General features: G+C 35.6%; 1 protein-coding gene across 1 annotated transcript in view; it reads left to right on the plus strand.

The window, feature by feature from the left end:
- The first annotated feature begins 739 nt into the window (after nt 1–739).
- Nucleotides 740–13799, plus strand: part of LOC127976151 (kelch-like protein 29) — a 120887-nt gene continuing 107827 nt past the window's right edge. The window contains exons 1-2 of the mRNA XM_052580361.1: nt 740–958; nt 3746–3817. The gene's annotated coding sequence lies outside the window, so the exon portion shown is untranslated. The remainder of the gene's footprint in view (nt 959–3745; nt 3818–13799) is intronic.

The raw sequence follows: 13799 nt of genomic DNA on the forward strand, positions 1-13799 counted from the left end.
CACTGCATCAAAGTAGCCTATTGTGTGTGTGTATATATATATATATATATATATATATATATATATATATATATATATATATATATATTCTTGTATATATATATATAAACTGATGAGCTTGCATCAGTGTTACATTAATATCATTATTATAGTTTTTACTAATATTTAGAATTTTCATTTTTATACATTCTAAACTGTAACACTTCAGTTATTTTGATATGTTTTTTTATTTATGGATGTACTGTATGTGTGTGTGTGTGTGTGTTATATAAGTTTATACTTAAAATCACTGTTTGGTGCTTGTACATCAGTGTCATTAATCTATCATTTCCTCTGATTTTAGGGATTACTCGTGGTTAAGGTTAGGTTTAGGTGTAGGGATATGTTCAAGAATACATTTTTGGAGTAAAATGTTGTTGGAACACATCTAACTCAGCAAAATCCAACACAGTCTCACCCCTATTCGTCACATACTCCCGTTTGGTCATTTCCCCCTCACGCCCATAAGCAACGTTGAGGGTACCCCCTATTCGTCGCTTGACAACGGTAGAGGGGGGTCGTCCGATATTTGAATGCAAATCCCTCATCTGGACTGTCATTTGCATTGAAACTTGATGCACCGGCAACCCCCCGTCTCTCTCTCTCTCTCTCTCTCGACAGGTGGCGCTGTGTGTTTAGTAATAATATAGTTAAAGGGGCGGAGCAGGAGGACTGTTACACACACACACACACACGCACACACACGCACCGGAGGCCGTCAGAGCGCACTGACTCTCCAAACACACACACACACACACACACACACACTCTCTCTCTCTCTCGCGCGCTAAAGAGACCAGCATCTTCCTCCTCCTCCTCATCTTCCCATCACCGCGTGCACGAGCGTTCAGCATCATCACTGACAGCAGCGCGAGGGATTCTCACACAATGAAAGAAACGCGCGCAGCTTCATCTGAAGGTAAAAGCTGGAGATCAGCATCAGACTGCTTTACAAACTAGCTCTGCTGGAATTAACCAGCGATACAGCGCTGTGATTCTGCATGTGTTTCACGAGGACAGACTAATGGACCAGCAGCAGATTTCCTCTATAGATTGCATAAGTCAGGTGCTCCGATCTGGAGCAGCACGTTTTGGCAGGACATTAGTGTTGCACGCTGCTTCTGTCCTCCTAAATTTAGGAAAAGAGTCACTGGAGACGCCACTTTTCACTTTCAATAGACTGTTACAGGTGTGCAACCTTCAAAACTGCTTTCAGAAATGTTGCAATTAATATTTGTCTATGCTGTTTTCATGTTGCTATATAGTTAGTTTTTATTATTTGTTAAAAGAAAATAACTGACATCAGATTTTTATTTCAATGGTCAGTATTAAGTATTTAATGCTGCATGTGCATCTATTTAACACTTAAGTCGCGTGCAGATGATTTTGATTCATGTTTTGCAATATCACTGAGTTGATCATTTTTGGTTTATTGAGATTAAAATGTTTGGTTAATACACCTATACATTATATTTTGTTTTTAATCTTTACTTGTTCAAGTTTACATGAGAGGATATAAGATTGACAGATATTACAGACACAGTGCGATATAGATGTCTATGTCAAACATTTTATTGTTTATTTGTATATTTGTAAATTTTATTGTATAAAATAGTGTCTGCTAAATACATAAACATAGAGCCACAAGTGCACAACACATACCGTGATGTACAACAGTAAGTCGAAATGAATACAATATATAAAGCAAATTTAAATCAGATAAAAATTGAATACATTTAATTTCACCTCAATGCTAACCTAAAGAATACTTTTTTTCACAGTGTTGTGATTTGTGATGGTTTGAGGAGGATGAAATCTCACTCTATTCACGATCTGTTTGTGATTTTTTGTATTTGTGTAGATATACAGACCCATAGAGTTGATTTGAACTGCTGGCAAAATGATGGCAATGGCTGGGCGAGTCCATATTAAACATTTCATTCTGCTATCAGAAAGTAAATGTAGTCAGTAGAGACGGTTGACTTCTGTCCAAAGGTGTTGTGGTATCATATACTTACATTTCTTTCTTCTTGTCAAAGTGTTTGATTGACACCCTCAAATGAGGAGAGATTAGATGGTTTGGCACTGAACTGCTGTAGATGCATGGTTGAATGTGTGTTAATTTCACATGAGATCGATGTTGATTTGAAGAAGATGGAGTTTTAGTGTTTCTGTTTGTTAAATCAAGATGCTTTAAGACACCGTAGTATTTGTGTGTAGCAGAGCTGATCTGATTCATTTAGCGGAAAACTATCAATTGATTGTTCAGGTGATAAGCTCTGGTTTTACTGGTTAGTGCTGTGATGAATTATTGATGCTGTAGACTCACCGTTCAGTGACCGTTGTTCAGATGAAAATAGAACATGAAATCATCCTTAAATATTTGCTAAACATTTTTTTTATGTAAATATTATACTGTGCAACTAATTGCCACTTAACACTGTTAGTCACTTCTAAAATTGAGTCAAAAGTCTAATTACACAGATGAGTTTGATGAAACGTTTGCTTATTTGTTATATCTAATGCTTTCAAGAACAAATGTACATTTGCCACAATGAGCTGTGGTTTGTAAAATCACACAGATGGGTAAAGTTGCTGCCAGACCTTCAGCTCTGTTGTGACTAGACGGGGAGAAGAATGAGACTGTCTTGGAGAGGACATTAACTGAGCGCTGTAGTCATGTTGAGTCTGGTCTTTAGGTCTTTAGGCTTCAGTAAGTGTTGGAGATCTACAGATCCAGCCCAGATTTCACACAGAGCGCAGAACAGAACTTGTGCAGAGATGCAGCACATGAACGAGTGACTCTACACTCATCCGAGTTTGAACGTAGTTCAGAAGAGATGGGTGAATCTAACCAAACCTGTTTGATGCATATTTCACAACAAACACCACATAAATGCATTATGATTTTTTTTGTTGCATCGTGACATTTTCATTGCAATTAATGACATTTTACCTCAGAAAAAAGTTCTTAATTTACACACACACACACACACACACACACACACACACATATATATAAGTAAAGTTCATGTTCCATGAAGATATTTCGTAAATTTCCTACCATAAATATATATCGAAACTAAATTTTTGATAAGTAATATGCATTGCATTTCATTTTGAAAAATTGATTGATTGATTTTTTTTATTTTTTTTTTGCACCCTCAGATTCCAGATTATCCAATAGTTGTATCTCAGGACAAATATGGTCCTATCCTAACAAACCAATAAATTAAAAAAAATTAGGTCCAGGGTCATATATAATATATAACATGTCATATAAAATATATAACATGTATATTTTGGTGGCATTTTTTGTAATATTTTAATGATTTTTATTAATGTATTTTTATTTGAACTTTTATTTACACTAATGAAAATTTGGTGGTAATTTTATGGGTCATACCATTTTTAATTACATTATACATTATTTTATTTGTCTTAAAAAAAATTCACTAATTGCTTCTTTCATAAAGGTTTCATGTGTTTATACACACTGTGTTAATAACAGTTGATGCTGCTGCTCTGGAAATCGTTTATGACTACAGAACTGATTTATTGTCTTTGAGAGGTCGTTAAAAACAGGTTCATGCTGACTTGACTTTGAAAACCATGTAAAGTGTCCCTATGTCCTCTGAGCAGTGCTCTCTAAAATCATCTGAATTAATGACTTATTCATGATGGACATTTCTCATTTCTTTAACAGGTGGCGTGTGATGTAGAGGAGAACAGCACACGACTGTCTTATATGATGTGCATCGATCAGAGACACTGTGTGGTGAGTAGTTTTGAAATTGAGCAAGACGTTTGTTCTGTATCAGTGCTTTAGTGATTTCATGTTGAAGATTATTATGATTAGAAATCAAACAGAGGCAGCAGTTACATTAATTTTCTGCACAGATGTTGTCCACACAGTTTAAGTTGTATTAAACCCAGGAACATTCCTTGAATATGTTGTGGCTGTGATTCGTCACTGGTGGTTTGTGCTCTCGAGGTCTTTATGAAGATGATGGATGGGGTTCTTTGAGGATGGTGTTGTGGCTGAGATCTCACGCTGAGATCCCCGCTGTGTGACGGTCTCGGAGGAGCCTGTTCCTTTGCCTCTTACATTCAGACAACTTAATTGGCACATTTCAGGATGTATAGATGGAGATTAAAGGGAAAACCCAAGTTGCTTGTGTGTGGAAAAGCGTGAGATCTGCAGTGTCAGCAGTGCATCGGATTCGGAAAATTAGTTTGTCACTGCAACATTAGGAATTCTAATACAATATTAATGCATGTTTAACACGGTGTGAGTAATTTTATATGGTTGTAATAGAGTCTCAATATAGTTATTTTTGTTGCCAATCTAATTAATCAGTTGTTTATGTATTAAATAAACACATAAAACCCAAATTTGCATAATCCAGTGTCTGCTATAACTTGCAAGTATTTATTCTGATTGGGAAAATGCTGTGCATTTAAATAAGTGCATGTGACGACATTTCTGCACAGCGCTATTGGGTTGCTTCTTGCAGGTTTTGAGACCCAGATGTCCAATAAATGGTGCTAAAAGCATGTTCGGTTTTATCTGAAACATATGAACAGTAATCTAGCAATATTTCATTAGGAAGTGGCACTAAAAGGTAAAAGATTTGTTGCATTTGAAAATAACGTCCTAGATACGCTAAACCTAATCAACAGAGATAACAAAAGCAAACATGAGCTATAAACTTGTAATGAAATAACCCTGCAATTTCGTCTTGCAAGTTTTTATGCTATTTTTTGTGACTGTAAATGCTCCACATTGCGATTGCAATGCTGTACCAGGTGAGCTTACAAGCAAGTTTACTATGTCAGAACAGCCAAGAGCTGGTTATGTGATGCAAACACCAAAATAAATTAATTTACAAATCATGCAGTATGATTAAAGTGTTTTGAGGTCATAACATAATATTATGCATGAAAATAATAATTATTAATAAATATTCAACATATGAATGTTCAAGCCTATGAGATTTGAACCCATGCTATTTGAGTTACCAGGCCAAGGTTATGAATCACCGTGCTAAAAACACCTCATTCATATGCTAATGATGATACTAACACAAATTAATTAGGTGTTAATGGCTAAATTAATTAAAATTGATATCCAGCTTCCATTTGATGTCTTCTGTATTTATTTCTTACATCATCTAGGTTTTGGGGTGATTTGAAACATCCAAAGCCTATATCTCAGTGCTTTTGTTGAGAGCTGCGTTTGACTAGCTAATGTCTTTATTAATATTCAGTGGCCGTTTCTTGTTGTTTCAGTTTTTAAAGAGCTTGAACATTGATTGAGGAAATCTCCTGTTTAACCTCCAGTAACCTCATTCATCTCCTGAGATGGCCAGTATTTTTTGATATGCTAAAATTGCACCTGCATGCAAGCTGTTCTTTTACATTCAGAAAATAGGTATCATGGTGAAGTGGATGTTTCTTTCAGATAAGACGCGTCCAATCCATCTCCTGGAAATCTTTCCTGCTGAGTTTCAGGCCTCTAAAAGTCCGCCTGTAATTTTCAAGCAGACCTGCGGTGCTTGATTATCTGGAATTGAAACTGAACGATGAAAGAACATGATGCTGCCTTTAAGTCAAAGCAGAATCATTGTATTTACAAAGTGAACGGCACCACAAAGTCATTTATATATTAGATAATACATTATTATGGATAGATTTTTCATTTTGCTTCAGAAGAGGGAAAAATAAGCTATTTTACAAGGGAACAAAAAGTCATATTTGCATATGTAATCTAGTAGCCCTGCTGTAAAATAGCTGAAGCTAACCTAAAGTGTTTGTCCGGTCTCCTACATTGGCCAAACTGGTCTGTTTTGCTGGTTTTAGATAAAGTTAGACCAGCTAAATATCAGCCTAATCAGCATAAACAACCTTAGACTGGTATATATTATAATTTGTTCCCCCTAAGTAGTCATCTTTGAGATCAAGGAGTGTTTTTCTATCAGAAAACAAAGTTGGTAAAGCCAGGTTGTCTCAGAGAGTTTATACGTGGGTTTTCCAGGTCAGTATTTCAGATGCTTGTCTATTATAGTACATGTAATCAGTGTGAATAAAGGATCATATTTGCACCCTGTTCACTTGAAGGAGCTGCCGGCTAAAGGTTAATTGCTTTTTGCTAATGTTATTGAAGCACCCTCCTAGAACTGGGTCGTGTGAGCTCCTTATAAGATGGCCTTTGTGGAAGGAGCCGTTTCTAACTTTATTCCTCAGAAGATTGAATGGAAAGTTCCTCGCTCAAGGTACTGTGTCCTGCATTCATTGTTGTATGAGTAGTTCATCCAGAAACTAACTAGAATACACAATTCTGTCACTCGTGTTGTTCCAAACCCGTTTCATCTTTTTCTTTAACAACAAAATCACTCAGTCTGAGATGCAAAAGTATCATACATCTAGTCCATACTTCTTTTACATGAGAAAACAAAGAGCACTATGTTTATGATGTACTTTTGAACTTCTATGAAAATCTTCTACGGAGGAACGAATGTCCTGCAGGTTTGGAGTGACATGAGGGTGAAGAAACGATGACCGAATCATTTTTGATGCATCTTTTCCCCTTATTTCAAGGCAGACTTTGCACTGTTTTATTTCCAGCGTTGTGCTGAACAGACCAGCGTCTTGAAGTCATTCAGAGGTTGCTGACAGCGTCTGGACTTCTGTGTGCACGGCTGCAGTGGTGCATTAAATAGGCCAGTTGTGAATGAAAATCGATGGTGGCGCTTGCGCTTTTGTTTACTCATCTGAAAATGAAGGACTTAAGTTTGCTCGCAGAGCCAATTTACTTCCAGATCTTGTGCAGCATACGGATTAATTGAATTTGTCTGAATATAACAGACCAGACCACTCGGTTTGATGTTTAATAAGTGAAATGAACAAATGCAGTGATCCACTGATATTCATCTGTTGATTCATCTTTATTTACTTTGCAGATGCATGATGCAGTAAAAAAGCCTTTTTTCTGGCTTGGAGCATCATGGGAAGGACACACATTTTCAGAAATGCTTGTCAAAAACATGACTCACATTTGTTAGTGAGTAAACTTCATTTGAAAACAAAGCTTGAATGGATTGTTTGCTGTGAGTAACTGTGTAAATGTGTTTGTTTGGAAGCAGCATTATGTGACTGTGGATACAGATGCAGCCACTGTAGAGAATATTATAGTTCGATTTATTTTTGTATTGTTTGTTATTTAACTGTAGAGCATAAGTTAAGCTATAGGAGCCAGTTTTATTTAATTTAGTCATGTAGCGGTTACAGTTTGTTGAGGTTAAAGATATGTAATCTGATAAAATTCTTTACTTGTATTGATATTTTGACATCAGAGGAAAAAAATGAATTCATAAACGAACACCTATGATCAATAAATCCATTCCTTCCTTTGTTTCTTAATGCCTTTGCCTTAAACATACCTAAAAATGACCCTTATTTTTTTTTTAAAGGTCTGACAGATTCATTTTTCTGTGTGAGAATCCATGCAGATGCATCCATAACGTTCATGTTTTGTTTCAAATGCAACCACTATGAATATAGTCTAGGCTAAAGAGCACTGTTAGTGACTTTTTGATTCAACGTTTAATGTCATATTTAACACCTCTGCCAGGATAAGATGTTTAATTAACAGCAGGCATGTTCTTTATTCCAGAAAAGCATTCAATATGTGCTGGTTGTCGGTGGTGAAAGGGTTACAGCAGTGAGCGTGAAGTGCCCTGTCAGTGAACTGGGCTCATAACCTGTCGTGTGCTGCACTCTGTCTGACCTCTCCGTGAGTCGAGGCTGCTAACCATGCATGAAGCAACATGAATTCCTAATGAAATATTTAAAATGGTTTGGGAAATCGGCTTCCTGTTTAAGTGCTTGAAAGCGTTCTCACTCTGACTCTCTGCTTTTGACACAGTGGAATGAGAGATTGTTTTTAAAAGCACTTGTGTTGCTTTGAGGCTGGGTGTTTATTGTCCAGCTTTTTGACAATATTATATTCAACTCAGGGACGGTTGAATGTAAAACTGTGTGTAAAGCAGGATTTCTCTGTTTTTTTTTTTTTTGATTATCTAAGCCCTTTACTTTAAGTCCAAATTTATTAGTAATTTTAAATGAATGTTTTAATAATTAACAACACTTTTGCATGGTTGCGGTTCTTTGATATCGGTTAATGGTCACAAATAAAATATTGAATATTTTATATAAATATTTTTCTTATTCACATTTCATAGTTTTAGTTTTAGTTTTTTTATTGATTTATCTCTATTTTTCATTTGTATTATTTTATTATTAGCTGTTCAATTATTAAATTAATTAATTATTAAACACTGAATCCCATTTTTGGAAACCCTAATTTCAAGTAGATTAAAATATTTTATGCAAGGCATAAATAACAGCAAGTTTAATTAAAGATAATTAAGACATGATCGCAAACTGATCTATCTAAACTAAACTAATGTATCTTGGCCAGATAAAATGTGCTGTTTAATTTATGTATTTTATTACTTAATCCCTTTATTTTTTTGTGATTATTAAATAAAATGTATTACATAAAATGTATTAATTATATATACAAATATAGATATATTTAAACAATGTATTTATATTTACAATAAATATTATTAAATATTGCCAGCCCTCAAAAGCACACACCTTATGATTAGATTTCGAAAATGTCATTTAAAATTGAACATTTAAAATAAATGCATTTAGTAGATTGCATAAAAAAAAGCTAAATACATTGCATATTTAAAACTCATCTCCATAAATTCAAAGGAGTCCATCTCCAATATTAGCTGATGAATATTTCCAGTGACATTTATTCTTTGACTGGACTAATATAAAGTCAGCTCGTGTTAAAAGCACATGAGAATGAGATGTTGGATGCAGTTAGATGGAGGTGAAGGTGTGTTATGGGTGGTTAGATGGGAATGCAGAGAGACAGCTCCGTCCTGTCGTCTCTGGTTTCCCCGCGCGGGGTTAAACGCCTGTGGCAGCACAGCTGGAGGACTGGCATCGTTTCAATAGATTCTGGTCATATAGAGATCTCAGACGTCACTGCACACTGACGCGACTTTGATCATGAAGGTTTTTCAGCAGCATTTTCAGTCTTAAACTAGTGCGACTGTTCTGGATTGTGCTTAAAACCACTGCCGTCTGCGTTCAGTTAGAATGAATGTTTCCTACATCTTTCAACGTTAAAAACACTGCAGACTGATATGAGACTGGTGTGCCGTTACTCTGTGTGTGTGTGTAATCAAGTCAAACTTAAAAGACATATGCAAACTGATGAAGTTAATAAAGAGTGACGTCTCAATTTTGAATTAAGCGTTAGTGGGTGTAGCAATTGAATGAAAAGGGACACTGGACTGTATTTATGCGATCATGTGTTTATTTAACCTTTTGCACTTTGTGTAAGATATTTAGCACTTAAGCAAGATTTAATAATGTTACTCGTCGCATAACAGACTCTGTTCCCCAAATCTCATGTTTCCTCCTCCAGCATCAGTGTTTGCATAAGTTTTATGAGTTTCTGTTGTCAAAGTGACGAAACTGGATCGCAATATCACTGCGGTTGAAAAGAAATCAAATGTGCTGAGCATGCTGGGAAGCCAAATAGCTTAGAGGATGTGTGTAGGATTTTTTCTTTACTTCTCTGAACAAACCAAGAGTCCTGCGCAACTATTACAAAACATGCACGAAGACATGCATGTCATTTTAGTTATTAGGAGTTTATGTACATTACATTTCTGGCTGGTTTTAAAGGAACATTGGTAATCTGAGAGGTATTCAGACAAAGACAATTTTCCACAGTTTCCACAAAAATATGAAGCAGAGAGGCAGTTTCCAACATTGAAAATAATAAGAAATGTTCCAAAAATGTGAATGATTTCTGAAGCATCATGAGACACCTAAGACTGCCGAAAATGCAGCTTTTCATCACAGGAATAAATGATATTTTGAAATATATTCACATAGAAAAGAGTTATTTTAAATTGTAATAAGTTTTCCCAATATTAGTATTTTTCCTGGATTTTTAATCAAATAAATGCAGCCTTGGTGAGCAGAACAGTCTTCTTTTAAAACATTAAAACATCTTAATGATTCCAAACTAGTATAAAAATCATTTAAAATATATAACCCCCCGCCCCCAGTGTTTGCAGTGGTCAGTGGGCTGACCGGGACACCACTCCTACACAACTGCAGCGCTGCACAATCTCAATGCTGACTACAGTGTTGATTAGAGCTGACACTGTAATAATACAGCTTCACCGGGTGTCCGGCGGTGCAGGTGCTGCTGACGGGAGACTGCGGCCAGGAAGCCAAATGATGCTCTTCTCTTTTCCTTCCTTCCCTGCTGCTGTCCTGCATCATCATACACCATCCTGAAGACTAAAAGAGACACCGAATATATTAGTCTGGGGTGGGATGACTGTATGCAGCCTGCTGTGAAACAACACCGCTATAGCGTTTATATCGCAGAAGATCAGTGGGCAGAAATGACTTGAAGTCATTATTTTCAGTGCAAGTTGGCAATTTACCATCACGCAGCATGGCTATGAAATGTTTAAGGATGCATTGAGAACTAATAGGAGTGAAGTCAGTGGAGGTCACACGAGATACTGTTGGAAAGATGAAGGTCAGGGTGTTTTATATGATTCGTTTCTGCCCACAGACAGCAGTATAATCAAAATTGATGCATAAAAACCTCTTAAAATGTGATGGATTCATGAGTTTGAGTTTATGCACTGATAATTGTTCTTTGTCATATTATGGAGTTCCATATTTGACAGAATATAAGCATACAAAACATTTGGATTGGTGCTGAACGAGAGAAGTACTTTTGCATAAGTTGACACCAGATTCAGTTTCGCTTGAAATAAATTTGTTTAGGCTTAGCTAATTGGTTTTATAATGCAAGCCAATATCATTTGTTTATTTTATACTTTTTCAAAATATTTCGTCCCTTTTCTGTTCTGAATAATGTTCCATCTAAAGGATTTGTTGTGGAATAGTTTTAATATTGTCAGCTTTTTTAGTCTTAGCCCTTTGTTAAATGTCCGTTTTAGTTTTTATTATATTTAGTCAGCCTGTCCTGAATTTTGGGAATATTATTTTAGTTTTAGTCAGTGAAAAAGTCAAATATTAGTCGTGCTGCATAATGGTTAAACTAATGGAAATTATTATTATTATTATTTTTTAAATATTTTTTGTGGTTGATGAAAATATAAAGTGATTTTGGATATAGAGTTTTTATTTATTTAAACTACATTTTAGTGTGATTATTTTTTTCATCAATGATATTTCATTTTGAAATAATAATAGTTCAATGATGGTGTCGCCTCACCGTAGTCATGGAAAAAACACTAGACCTATTTCATTAACATTAATCTGAAGTTACTGTAGGTGAACTAAAATACATGTTTTAGTGTTTAAAACGCTGCTGTAATTTATACAAACACATTCTGCAGCCCAAGGTTCATTTTTAGCAGCTAGTAAACTGATATGCGGTTAGCGTGACATTAGATTTTGGCTGTACATACACCCCTAGGGTAAATGTGTCACCTCTCAGTTGTCAGGCTTTAATGCATGTTTTAATAAACCTCATGCATATGTTGCATTAATATTTTAATTTGTGCTCATAATGAATGTTCCTCCTTGCCTTTGCTAGTCACTGCATTGAGTTATTTGTCAAATTAGTGGTTCGGGCTCGTTTGATGAAAGTTCCTGTGGGGAGCTCAGTCCGGTACGAGATTGTGAAGTGTGACTGTTATTCTCTGCTCGGTCTTGTTTGCAAAAAAAGTTTCCCAAGACTCCATCACAGGCAATGTGCATTAACGTAACAGCAAGTTTGACTAATTATAAGGCTCTTTTTGCACGATTTGCAAGTTTTGTTTTGAGGGAGAAAATGTTTTTATTATGCAGATGCATTTTGTTTTCTAAATACAACAAACAAAAATGATTCATGTATCAAATGATATATGAATTTAAAAAGGATGCAGACAAACAAACAAACATATTTGCATTCCTGCAAGTTTGATTTGCATATTTGTGCTCTTGATTTCCCACATAGCCGTATGCCGAGAGCTTTCACCGAATTGTTTTTTTTTTGCAGATGAGAACGTGGCCCTGAAATATTTAGTAGAGTGCATTCATATGAAGCTAATCCATAATGCAGCTTTCTCCCGCCCATATCTGCTGCTCTGAAAGTGTTTGTTATTACCAGCACTGAAATGTATTATTCAGCATCCAAATTTCTAATTATTAGCCAGATGTACATCTTTTTTGAATGGTAAACATCCAATTTCCTTGCTGCCGGTTTCTTTGCTGCGAGGAAACGGGGGAAAGAATTACAGTAGCGAATCTGCACATCTTCGTAAAGGCACTAATTTCACCCTTGGCTTTACACGCACTGTTCCGTAGATTGGTGGCTTTGTTGATTAGAAAAGGAATTACATTTGATAAAATGTCTAGAGGATGCACAGCGCAGAGATGCATATAAATGTAAATCAAGGTTTATAGGTTTTTATGTAAATTTGAGTCACTGCACATGTTAAGACGTGTGAAATCCATTGCTTAAAGGAGCATTTTGCCCAAAAATATGACATTCCAAACCTGTATTCTGTTGTTTTCTAATTTTTAAAGATTTTTTATTCATGGTGACTTTCTGTTTAAGATCTGAAAAAGCCTGAAACATAAAACAAATTGTGTGCTATATTCAAAGTCTTCCGAAGTCATACAACATGTGAGGAAATTGAATAGTTCTCTCAAAAATGGTAAATTGCTGAAAATGCACTCACCCTCAGGCCATCCATGTAGATGAGTTATATTAACATAACTTGCTCTGCAATGGATGGGTGCCGTCAGAATGAGAGTCCAAACAGCTGATAAAAACAGCACAATAATCCACAAGTAATCCACACCACACATCTTGCCAAAATACAAGTCCATAATTCAGTGAAAATGTCCTTTCTCTGCTGTCCTCTCCCATCAAAATCCCTCACATATGTGATCCTGGACCACAACACCAGTCATTATGGTATATTTATAGCAATAGCCAACAATTCATATGGGTCAAAATTATAGATTTTACTTTTACTTTAAGATCATGTTTAGTAAAGATATTTAGTAAATTTCCTACTGTAAATATATCAAAACGTAATATTTGATAAGTATTATTCATTGATAAACACTGCATTTGGACAACTTTAAAAGTGCGATTTTCTCAATATTTTATTTTTTTTGCACCCTCAGATTCCCGATTTTCAAAAATGTGTATCTCTGCCAAATATTGTCATATTCTAACTAAATATTCCTTAAAATGCAGTGCCTATTTATTCAGCTTTCAGTTGATCAATTTCACAAAAAATTGACCCTTATGACTGGTTTTGTGGTCCAGGGTCACATTTGTTTAAATATTGATTTTGCTTGCAAGCTGTGCTTGATCTGTGCATATTTCTCTCTTGATTCAGGCGAGATGTCTTCTTGAATCATTCGTCAATGATCTGAAGTTAAGAACATCTTGATGCATTTGTTTCTGGCAAACACACAGTTTTTGATGGAAGACATTAGACATTAATTGATGGACTGGAGTGGTGTGGATTACTTGTGGTGGATTATTGGGATGTTTTTATTTGGGCTGTGTATCAACAACAAAGTTACGATTGGGAGGCCACGGTACGGGACTGCACACAATTTCACCTCAAAAAAATGAAGTAAAACATCTGCTTATTAAACACTTTATACTA

Source organism: Carassius gibelio, chromosome B17 (genome assembly GCF_023724105.1).
Source record: "Carassius gibelio isolate Cgi1373 ecotype wild population from Czech Republic chromosome B17, carGib1.2-hapl.c, whole genome shotgun sequence".
NCBI classification, from domain to species: domain Eukaryota; kingdom Metazoa; phylum Chordata; class Actinopteri; order Cypriniformes; family Cyprinidae; genus Carassius; species Carassius gibelio.